Below are 13,295 nucleotides of genomic sequence, written 5' to 3'. Positions count from 1 at the left end.
CTGCCTCAGCCTCCCGAGTAGCTAGGACTACAGGCGCCCGCCACCTCGCCCGGCTAATTTTTTTGTATTTTTTAGTAGAGACGGGGTTTCACCTTGTTAGCCAGGATGGTCTCGATCTCCTGACCTCGTGATCCGCCCGTCTCGGCCTCCCAAAGTGCTGGGATTACAGGCTTGAGCCACCGCGCCCGGCCAGTTATAAAGTATTCTTATTAAACCTTTCCAGTACACCAAAATACATTGATCTTTCAAAAACTGAAAAAAATGGCAGAGATATAATAGCCACAATGTTCTCATTTCACGCTCACGAAAAGCCCACTGCAAGAGAATTCATCTTCAGTATTCATGTAATTCCTGCCTTGGTGTTGTTGGCCTGCTTGTTTTGAATTTTGTCTTGTTTTTATTTTAGGATGGTGGTTGCTACTGTGATTTGGTGAAGCTATCAAAAGAAGGTATCAATTTAGGAATCTAAAATTTGTGTTTAAGAATTTCTACATTGTTTGTGTCACCTCTAATAAAATTTCAAACTTAAGGGGGAACACTTTCTCTCCCAGAGATAGCCGTCTTCCACAAAAAATTTGCTAAAGAGGGCAGCAAGGAGTTGGGAAGGGGTTATACTTCTGTTTCTCAAGACGTATACCTGCAGAGCTCAACCCTAGTGCAAAGCCCTTGATTAAGAAGTCAAGTGATTATGAAGCAATTTCCAGATCTGGCAAGAAAGTAAGCTTAGAGAATATGAAAAACTCCCATTATGAACACCTCGAAATGCTGGATAAAATGCAATTTTTTTTCTTAACGTGCATAACTAAACTTGCGAGAGCAAGCTAAATGCCCAGATTCCAGAAATAGAGAAGAGATTGAAAATCACAGAGGTAGACAGGAGAGCTGGCACTGTGGCTGCCGTAAGAGTAAAGGGGATGTCCTTCTAAGGTAGAGTAGGATAGGCCTTCCATGAGATGGAGAGTAGAAACACAGATGTCTGCATAAAGCTGGGACCCTTGAAGGACTATTCTCTAGCTTTATGTCAAAGGATGAAAAAAAATCTGGTGCACAGTAAACAAGGACACTTGTCAGCCTCTGCCTGGGGTCTGGATTAAATAAAGAAAAAAATTAACCCTTTGAAATGGAAAACAAGGCCAATGTCTTAAATATTTGGGGGCCCAAATGTATGTTATCACAGTGTGCAAGAACTCTTGAGCTAAGAAATTAATGTAAAAAATCAGTTCCATGCTGATAATGTCCACGGGTGCAAGCAGAAACAAGAGTGAAAGTACTCAAGACAATCAAAGGTACATAGGGGCACCACAGAAAAAGGAATCCACACTAAGGTTGAATTATATTTTTAAAAATTACAACACACAAGAGAAAATACTACTCAATGAGTAAGAATCAGCAGACACAAAATCACCAGCAGGATTAGAACTTCAAGAACTTAATAAAATGAATCCACAATCTTAAAGAAGATAGAAATACACTTAAAATAAGTAAAGGCTTAAAATTAATAGAAAATCCAAATAAAAGAAGACACTATGGAAAAAGAACATACAGATCTGGAAAAAAACTAAGTCATACTTCTAGAAAAAGAATCATTAAAGTACAAAACATAATGGCATTAAATAGCCATTAAATAGCATATTAGATCTAAATGAAGAGAAAGTCTATGAACTGGAAGATAGGTCTAAGGGAATTTAGCTGAATGCAGCACAAAGAGACACAAAGATAAAAGACATGAAACCAGCTGGGCCTGGTGGCTCACACCTGTAATCCCAGAGCTTTGGGAGGCAGAGGTAGGTGGATCCTTTGAGGTCAGTAGTTCAAGACCAGCCTGGCCAACATGGTGAAACCCTGTCTCTACTAAAAATACAAAAAGTTAGCTGGGCATGGTGGCATGCACCTGTAATCCCAGCTACTCGGGAGGCTGAAGCATGAGAATCTCTTGAACCCAGGAGACAGAGGTTGTAGTGAGCTGAGATTGCATCACCACACTCTAGCCTGAGTGACAGAGTGAGACTGTCTCAAAAACCAAAACAGCAACAATGACAACAACAACAAAAACCATTAAATCAAGCTTAAGAGAAATGAGCATAGAAGGATAAGTTTCAGCAAATATTCATTTGGAATTCTAGGAGAGAGAAAAGAGAATGGCAGAAAGATGATAAAAGTGATAATATATAAGAATGTTCCAGAATTAGAAGCATGAATCTTCTAACTCAAGAAGTGATATAAATACTAAATACGACATATAAGTAATGAATTCACCCTTAGATACCTAAACACATCATATTGAAACTAAAGAATACCAGAAATGAAAAGAAACACTTGCCTAAAGAATTGAATTACCTAAAAAAGAATAAACTTAAAAGCAGATTTTTAAGAATACAATTGTAGACTAAAAAATAGAAATAAAATCATTAAAATACCAAAGAAAAATAATATACAGATCATAATTTTATCACCATGTAAACTATTATTCAGAAGTAAAGAAATAGTTTCAGAGTTTATAACTCATATTCCTTATTGTAAAAACTATAAAGAAGCTCCTTCAGAGGGAAAGAAAGTGAATCCAGAGGAAATAAGATGATAAACATATAGTTAATTCTAATCATGTATCAACTCTATGAAACTATGTTAATAATTTAATGGGAGAGGGAGTGATCAGAATTAAAACTTTTAAAGTATTATATTATCTGGAAGAGGAAAGAGATATTAAATAAATTTAAATGTTAAGTCAAATATGCATGTTAGAAAAAAAATTATGAGGCCGGGCGCAGTGGCTCAAGCCTGTAATCCCAGCACTTTGGGAGGCCGAGACGGGAAGATCACGAGGTCAGGAGATTGAGACCATCTTGGCTAACACGGTGAAACCCCGTCTCTACTAAAAAATACAAAAAACTAGCCGGGCGCGGTGGCGGGCGCCTGTAGTCCCAGCTACCTGGGAGGCTGAGGCAGGAGAATGGCGTGAACCCGGGAGGCGGAGCTTGCAGTGAGCTGAGATCCGGCCACTGCCTCCAGCCTGGGCGGCAGAGCGAGACTCCGTCTCAAAAAAAAAAAAAAAAAATTATGAGTAATTATTAAAAGAGCAGGAAGGATTTGTACAAATTAATGCAGGACTTTTAAACCAGTGTAGAAAAAACAAGGGAACAAATAAAACCCAGTCAATTAAGATAAGGTAGGAAATAAGATAAATAAAGAAGCAAAGTATAACTAATTAATATCACAAATAAAATGACAGAAATATTTCAAAATACATCATATTATAATAAATGTAAATAGCTTAAACTTACCAGTTAAAAGACTATGACTCTCAAGCTGGATTTTTAAAAATTAAAGTAAAATGCAGTCAAAGACTACCTATAGGAGATATACCTAAAAATACTGTCACAGGCCAGGTGCAGTGGCTCACGCCTGTAATCCCAGCACTTTGGGAGGCCGAGGTGGGTGGATCACCTGAGGTTGGGATTTCGAGACCAGCCTGACCAACATGGAGAAACCCCGTCTCTAGCAAAAAATACAAAATTAGCTAGGGATGGTGGCGCATGCCTGTAATCCCAGCTACTTAGGAGGCTGAGGCAGGAGAACTGCTTGAACCTGGGAGGCAGAGGTTGCAGTGAGCCGAGATCATGCCATTGCACTCCAGCCTGGGCAACAAGAGCAAAACTCTGTCTTAAAAAAAAAAAAAAAAAAAAAAAAATTACTGTCACAGAAAGATTGAAAGTATAACGATGAAATAAGATTTATCAATCAAAACTAAATCAGAATATTGTTAGTGTTTGTTACAGGCAGAATGGCATCACAGTTAAAGATTCTAAACTCTGGAGCCAAATTGCCCAAATTTAAATACAAGTTCTTCTATTTATAAGCTATGTGATTTATTAGTTATTAGTTGGAGCACTTTTTACCCTGGGGCACATTATAGGTCTCTCTGTACTTTAGTTTCCTTATCTGCAAAATGGGGATGATAATAGTATCTGCTTTACATGATTTGTTTTATGTAATAGTCCCTTACATACAATAAGCACTCTGTAAGTGTAAGCTATAACATTATTATTATTATATTAACATAAATAAGAAAGATATTAAGGTTAAAAAACGTTATAAGAGAAACAAATAATTATTATAAAAATGATAAATAAAGACAACTCACCAGGAAAATAATCCTGAACATATGGACACCCAATAAACATATCCTTAAAAATACATGAAGCAAAAATTAACAAAATTTCTAGGAAACATATGAAACTCACAATAATGTACAGAGATTTTAACATATCTCTCAAGAAACTGAGTGATCAAAGAAAATAATACGTTTGATAGAAAAATACTAAAACAACACAATTAACAAACTTGATCTATACAGATAGAGAACCTGGACCCAAGAATACACATTCTTTTCAAGTAATGCTGGCCACGTATTATGATGCAAATTTTTAAAAAATGAATTTATATCCTGCAGTGAATTTTTTTTACTATAAAGTAATAAAATAAACCAATGTATACCCAAAGATATCACCTAAACACATGGAAATTTAAACATACAGGTCTCAATAATCCATAGGTCAAAAAATTAATCATAGTAAAAATTAGAATATGGTTGTAATGAAATGTAATGAAAATATGACATATCAAAACTGTAAACTATAGCTAAAGCTATCATTAGAGGAAAGTTTACAGTCATAAATACAAATATTGGAATAAAAGGTTGAAAATCAATGAGCTAAGCATCCTGCTCTAGAAGCAGGAAAAAAAATCAGTATAGTAAATACAAAGGAAAACAGAAGAAGCAACTAATGTTATGAGAAAAATTAGTGAAGTAGAAAACAAATAAACGTTACCATCAACAAAACCTAAATGATTTCTTTGAAATTATTGGAAATAAATAAAATTATAATCTCTTTACAAATTGGAAATAAATAAATAAAATTGGAAATCTCTGGCAAGAATGATAAAGAAATAAAGAAAAGAGACATGAATAAATAATGGAACAACATTATCATAGGTAACATTTATGGAGAACTTAACTATGTGCCAGAAAGTTTCTAAACACTTTATAATGATTAACTTATTTAATCCTCAAAATCACCTTACAAAATCGGAACTAATATGATCCTAATTTTATGGCTGAATTTTCTCCAGCATAGAGCAGGTCAGTAGCTTGTCAAAGGCCACACAGCCTAAGACATGTGTGAACCAGGGCCTGAACTATACACCCTAGGTCTAGAGCTCACGCTACACATCACATTATACAGTACTTCACAAAATTAGGGGTGAAAACAGGGATAAAGCCACAAATTCAATAGACAATTTTTTGGAAGTTTTATTTAATATAACACCAAGGATTGCTGAATATGCAGGCAAACAGTTTTCATATGCTACTGGTGGGGATGAATAATGGGAGAACCACTTTAGAGGGCAATTTGGCAATATAGATGAAGCTCAAGATAATCAAAAACTATTGCCCCCAGATCCACCTTGAGGTATTTACCCTAGATAAACATGCACATAGGTTCACAAGGAGGCAAAACTGTTATCAAACACTTTTGAATAGTAAAATAATGTGGGGGAATAAATTAGTTTATCCACATAGTTTATATTATACAACAGCTAATATTAATGAATTTACTTACAATAAATTTGAAGATAAACCTCAAAAACTTAAGAAAGCATGGAAAAAGTTGCGAATGGATCTATCATATCATTGATGTAATTGGAAAAAAAACCCTCAAATAGATTGTTTAGGGATGTATACATAAAAAGGAGAATGCAAAAATCTATATGGAAATGAAATATACCAGGTTTGGGATAGTGGTTTCTGGGAGGGGCAGGAAAGATGTGGTGTAGGGCCTATATTTAAGGCCCAATATGATGTGCTGCCCTGTCACCTGGTGAAACCAGGAGGACCTTGAATGGCCAAACTGCAAGTTTCTCTACTTCTGCAGATAAGGTACCCTAGCCAAACCACTCTTCTTATCAAGGGACCAGGCACAGATTCTACCTACCCCAAGTGGCAGCTTCTGCTTCCCTGCTAGCCCTCAGAAATATTCAAACAAATCAATCACATCCTCTTGTGGGAATCAGGGGTCACCTCACCATTTTGATAAAGCAAAGGCTGCCTCCCACAGCTCCTGCTTGTTCCCTCTGTTCCTAAGTGCAGCCCCCTGTGTGGCCCTGTGTGGCCTGTGGTGTCCTCCCCCTGCCCTCCTGTGAGTACAGGCAATTAATAAATCACTGTTCATCTCATCTGCTCAGTGTTAGTGTCAAGTGTTCGGTAGAAATCTCCTTAGAGTAGAAACCTTAGAGTAGAAATCCTCTCTCACCAATGCGGGAAGTAGCAGGTGATTAAAACAAAAGTAGCAGGTGATTAAAACAAAAGCTGTGGGGAGTGGCAGCTGGGACTTGGACTATATCATATTCTTTTCTTTAAAGACAAAAAACAAACACTGAAGCAAAAATAACAAAACATTAACATTCATTTAATTTCATTGGTATATGGAATGTCTACTGCGTTATTTTATGTACTTTTCTTAATTTTTTAAAACAAGTACTAATTTTAAAATAAGGTAAAAACACCAGATAAACAAGTTCCAACTTATCTGCTTTTACCAAGACCTGCCAAAAAGAGAGCTAAAAGAAAATTTATATAAGTAAGGCTCTAAATGGGCAGTAACCACAAAGAAAATTCACAAGGCAGTTTTTTGCAATTGTTTATGTTTTGTTGGAATTTTTTTTTTTCATTTTTATGGGACAAGGCCATGCATGTTAAAGGTAACACTACGTAATTATTTGCTTTAAGTTAATTATCTAAGAATTCTGGTCAAAATAAAAATCTATTTGGATAGCCAAATATGAAAACTTACTACAAAGCTCCTATTATCATAGTTTGACAGATAAATCAATGGAACGGAATAGAAAGACAAGAAGCAGACCCAAATATAGATAAACAGTCAATATATTATAGAGGTGGCCTTTCAACTCCATGAGAAAATAATGGTTTATTCAATGAACATAAATGTGTTACTTTATTAGTTAAATACTACTGGAATGATTGGTTAATCAACTGGTAAAAAGTTAGCCCCACTTCTTGCCATTTACAAAAGTAAATTACAGATTAAATATAAAGTAGAAAATCTGAGTCAATATTTAGATAATTTGTGAAAGGGTTTTCCACACAAGATCCCAAAAGTTGAAATAATTAAGAGGAAGAGTGATAGGGTTGGATGGATAAAAATTGCTTACCATGTCAGTAAACATAAAAAACATAAACAGTTAAAAAAAAAAAAAGTTAAACTTGAAAAAACAGAATGCAGAAAATTCTTGCATCTCATTGAAAGCTCTTAAAAATGAATAAGAAATAATGAACGACTCAAAGAAAAAAACGGTTAATTTACAAAGAAAGGAAGGCAAAGAAAAAATGCAACATCATAATAAATAAAGCAAAGTAAAACAGCAATTTGTTTGACCACTTAATTATTTATAAATCTAAAGAAAATAAAAATGTTTTCTTTCTAAGTGGAAAAGTACTAAAGACTAAGGGTTTTGACTATTATTAAGGGTTTTTGATATTATTTATAACCAGTGTATAATATATTTGTTATGGTATCTATAATCAGTATAACACTGTTGGGGAGAATGCGGGAAAATAGGCACTCCCATGTATTGCTGGAGAACTATATGACTTATAGGAAGTAATCAACAATAAAACTTGAAAAATACGCATACCCTTTAAATGAAGCAACTCCACACTTCTAAGTATTTATCTAAAGAAAATAATCAGATATATGTAAACAAAGTTGATGAATATATTCTCTTTAATGTTGCTTAAAATAAGAAAAAATTAGCAATAATCTTTGTAGCCAACAATGGGTTCTATAAATTGTAGTGCATCTGTATGATAGAATACCATGTAGCCATTAGTAAGTCACGGTGCAGAAATACATTTATTGGCATGTTTAATTTTTAATGATGTATTCTTAAGTGAAAGAGTATACCACTAAATGGTGGGTTGTATTATGACATTTTCTACATACACTCACCCTTTGTATATATTAATACTAAAATGTTAATCATAATTGTCTCTGCGTGGTTTTCCTTTCATTTCAGGGCTGTTTTACTTTTACTTAAATGTTCTAAATATGTGATTTTATAATAAGAAATAAAGAAGAAAGGATTTGCAAGCAAATCCTGGCAAGGGGAATTTGAGGAAGTAAATTATCATCTCTAATCTTTGGTTTTCTTATCTATAAAAGGAAGATATCAATTCCTCCTCCTGGGATTACTAACAAGGTCAAATGAGGCATCCATATTATTCATTCAGAAATGTTTCTTTTGTAACTGGCATGTGTCAGGCACTGTCTTAGCTGGTGGCAATACAGCAGGGTATAAGCAGACAATAAAAAAAAAAACCCTGCCCTCATGAGCTTATAATCTAGTGGGGGAGACAGACAATAAGCAAAACAGAAAAGTAAAATTTATAGTGTATTAGATGGTAGGAAGTGCTATGGAGAAAAGTAGCAAAGGGGAGAACAAGGGGAGGTATTACAAATGTAAACAAGATGGTCAGAGGAGGCTTGGGGGAAAGATGCCTTTGAATGAGGTCCTGAAGGAGGCAATGGAGCAAACCATGTGCCTGCCTGGGTGGTGGGGAGGAGTGGGGTAAGGGGGAGGCAAAGCCCAGGCTGAGGGAACAGCAAGAGCAGATTTTATAAAGTACTTTTATGGCCAACCAAACATGCCAGTCCTGCTTCCAGCCCAGGGCCTTTGCTCTTGCCTGTCTGGGCATGATGGCTACTAAGACAGGGAACACACACAATTTCCCAAGGCAGCCTCTTCCACAGTTGCACCCACTGGTCCTCATCCTGCCCCAAGGACATGCAGAAGCCAAATCTCCTTTCGAAGGGCAGTTTTTCGAGTATTTAAGGATGGGTCTTACATCCCATTTCTCCCATTTGCTTCAGGACCTGGCTGCAGCTCCCTGCATCTTTTGGGCTGATGGAGAGGAGGCTACCAGGTGCAGTCTCTGACTCAGAAAATCAAGTCAAACCCCAGATCTTCTCCTTATGCGGGAAACTCCCAACAGCTTTGTAAAATGTGGGGGATAAACCAAGTCTCTGGCCTCACCCCAGAGATTCTGACTCAGCAGATGAGGCCTGGAAATATGCATTTATAAGGTCCCCTAGAGGTTCTGGTATAGTGGATGCACTGATGGCTGCTGGGAAATTCTGGACTAGACACACCTTGGGGCTAATGATCCATGGTTCTTTAAATAATTTCCAATTGGCTCATGCACTTCTCACATTGTGTCTCCTTCTCTTAAAGTGCAGAAAAGTACAGGAGTCCCATTCCTCTTTCTAGACACCATTATTTCAGCTAAGGGTCTTTTTGATGGCCATACTATACTGTTGACTCAGGCTGAGGTTATGGAAGACTAAATAATCGAATACTTTCTCCTTCCTGCTGTGACTACAGAGTCAGGCCTCTCCCATCCCTGCTGAGCATTTTCGGAATCACCTTGTTCTTTCCTTCTTTCACCCAGTAGCTCTAGGGAACACCCAACCTGAGCCAGACACTGTGCTCCTCACCAGGACAAAACTATAAATGAGACCCTGGCCATACCTGCAAGGGCAACAGGCTAGAGGAAGGGGAGCACCAGTAAACCATCTGTCATAGCACAGGGCAGGCAGCGTTCCCAGGGCATTGGCACAAACAGCGAGAGCCGACAGCCAACCACCCAGCCCACAGACTACCTACCTTAATCCACATCCAACACTACCTACCCACGTCTCAGTCCCACACAACACAGAGAACATTCCCTCACTGACTGCCACCATATCCAACATAGTCATGGCCTACTCCACCCACATCTAATCACTATCCACACATACTCACACACACACACACTGCCTACCCCAACCACATCTCATCACTACCCCCACAACACACACTGCCTACCACAATACCCCAACCACATCTCATCACTACCCACACACACCCCCACACACACTGCCTACCCCAGCCACATCTCATCACTACTTACACACACACACACGGCCTACCCCAACCACATCTCATCACTACCCACACACACCCACACATACTGCCTACCCCAACCACATCTCATCACTACCCACACACACCCACACATACTGCCTACCCCAACCACATCTCATCACTACCCACACACACCCACACATACTGCCTACCCCAACCACATCTCATCACTACCCACACACACACACACACACTGCCTACTTCACCCACATCTCATCACTACCCACACATACTCACACACACACTGCCTACCCCACTCACATCTAATCACTACCCACACACACACACAGTGCCTACCCCAACCACACCCCACGCACTCACTATCCCCCCCCCACACACCTACACACTCACTACCTACCCCACCCACACCCCACACACTCACTACCCACCCCACACACTACCCCACACACTACCCACCCACACCCACACCCCACACACTCACTACCCACTCCACCCACACCCCACACACTACCCACCCTGCTCATACCCCACACACTCACTATCCACCCACACCCACACCCCACACACTACCCACCCACACCCCACACACTCACTACCCACCCACACCCACACCCCACACACTCACTACCCACCCACACCCACACCCCACACACTACCCACCCCACCCACACCCCACACACTACCCACCCCACCCACACCCCACACACTACCCACCCCACCCACACCCCACACACTCACTACCCACACCCCACACTCCACACACTACCCACCCACACCCCACACTCCACACACTACCCACCCACACCCCACACACTCACTACCCACCCACACCCACACCCCACACACTCACTACCCACCCCACTCACACCCCACACACTCAGTACCCACCCACACCCACACCCCACACACTCACTACCCACCCCACCCACACCCCACACACTACCCATCCCACCCACACCCCACACACTCACTACCCACCCCACTCACACCCCACACACTCACTACCCACCCCACCCACACCCCACATACTACCCACCCCACCCCACTCACACCCCACACACTCACTACCCACCCACACCCACACCCCACACACTCACTACCCACCCCACCCACACCCCACACACTCACTACCCACCCCACCCACACCCCACACACTCACTACCCGCCCCACCCACACCCCACACACTCACTACCCACCCACACCCACACCCCACACACTCACTACCCACCCCACCCACACCCCACACACTCACTACCCACCCACACCCACACCCCACACACTCACTACCCGCCCCACCCACACCCCACACACTCACTACCCACCCACACCCACACCCCACACACTCACTACCCGCCCCACCCACACCCCACACACTCACTACCCACCCACACCCACACCCCACACACTCACTACCCACCCCACTCACACCCCACACACTCAGTACCCACCCACACCCACACCCCACACACTCACTACCCACCCCACCCACACCCCACACACTACCCACCCCACCCACACCCCACACACTCACTACCCACCCCACTCACACCCCACACACTCACTACCCACCCCACCCACACCCCACATACTACCCACCCCACCCCACCCACACCCCACACACTCACTACCCACCCCACCCACACCCCACACACTACCCACCCCACCCCACCCACACCCCACACACTCACTACCCACCCACACCCACACCCCACACACTCACTACCCACCCCACCCACACCCCACACACTCACTACCCACCCACACCCACACCCCACACACTCACTACCCACCCCACCCACACCCCACACACTCACTACCCACCCACACCCACACCCCACACACTCACTACCCACCCACACCCACACCCCACACACTACCCACCCCACCCACACCCCACACACTCACTACCCACCCCACTCACACCCCACACACTCACTACCCACCCCACCCACACCCCACACACTACCCACCCCACCCCACTCACACCCCACACACTCACTACCCACCCCACTCACACCCCACACACTCACTACCCACCCACACCCACACCCCACACACTCACTACCCACCCACACCCACACCTGACACAGTACTCACCCCACCCACACCCCACACACTACCCACACACACCCACACCACACACTCACTATCCACCCACACCACACACACACACTCATTTCCTATCCACACCTATACCCACTCACAACCTATCCCACTCACACCTACTCACTACCCACCCACACCCACTCACCAACCACTTATACCCACACTCACTTTCCACCCAAGTTCACACCCAGTCACTATCCACCCACATCCACCCCCAATCATTGCCCACCCACATCCACTCACTACCTATCCCACCCACACACAACCACTACTCACACCCAATCACTACCCACTCATACCCACACCTACTCACTCCTCCCCATTTTGCACCCACGTAGCCAAAAGACCTCCATCTTCTTCAATTTCCATGCCTGAGACAGGCCTTCTTTTGTTGTTTCCCAAGGTTTGCCTCCTCACCACTGTTCAGTCTTTTAGGCTACCAGGATATGCTAAAGCTTTCAGTTCCTAGTGACTGGTTGATCTTTGTTTGTTTTCTTAGTTAGTTACTTGAAGCCTCCACTAGTAACCCTAAAACTTGCATGTTTAGCTTCCTGAATAAAACTTTTTCTCCTTAAGATCCCAGTGTTATCGAAGAGGGATCAATGGGGTAATCACATGAGCTACTGAAGGTCAAAATTGCTCACTAGGACACAAAGTAAATGGCAGGAAAAAGGGTGCAGGGAATTGGACACATATTGAGAAAGACACTGAAGTTGGGAACAGTGGAGGGTTCACTGGCTAAGAGCTTTCACAGTATGAAGTTCTCACAGGCCACGTCAGTAGAAAACTCTGTTATGTGAGCTCCCATTGGCTAAGGGCATGGAACAATGCTCAGAGCATCAGAAAAATCGTACAGTTGTGTTTGATAAATCATGCTTTAAGGACAGTATTAAATGACATGCATGCATATGCATGGAGTCTATTGAGCAAGTAGTTCTCTAACTTGGACAATGAAGGATATGTTGGCATGTCACAGTCATATGACACAGTCATTCAATTCATTCCACTAACTCCCCTGGCTTTCATTCTTGGCTCACAAAGCACCTTCTGTTTATTATCTGGCTTTTAATGGATAATTCTCTCCGATCACTGAACACATTTATCAGATTCACTTGCTTCTTCCTAAACTATGAAATCAGCATATTATAGCTAGTGCATCAGGCTTTTGATTTTCATGTTCCTTCTC

General features: G+C 41.6%; 1 protein-coding gene across 12 annotated transcripts in view; it reads right to left on the bottom strand.

Annotated features, from left to right (window-relative positions):
* Positions 1–13,295, bottom strand: part of MINAR1 (membrane integral NOTCH2 associated receptor 1) — a 92,707-nt gene that overhangs the window by 24,402 nt on the left and 55,010 nt on the right. The gene's annotated exons all lie outside the window — the stretch shown is intronic.

This window comes from Macaca mulatta, chromosome 7 (genome assembly GCF_049350105.2).
Source record: "Macaca mulatta isolate MMU2019108-1 chromosome 7, T2T-MMU8v2.0, whole genome shotgun sequence".
Lineage (NCBI taxonomy): Eukaryota > Metazoa > Chordata > Mammalia > Primates > Cercopithecidae > Macaca > Macaca mulatta.
Note: the sequence above shows the minus strand (reverse complement) of the source record. Positions and strands in the feature narration are given on the sequence as shown.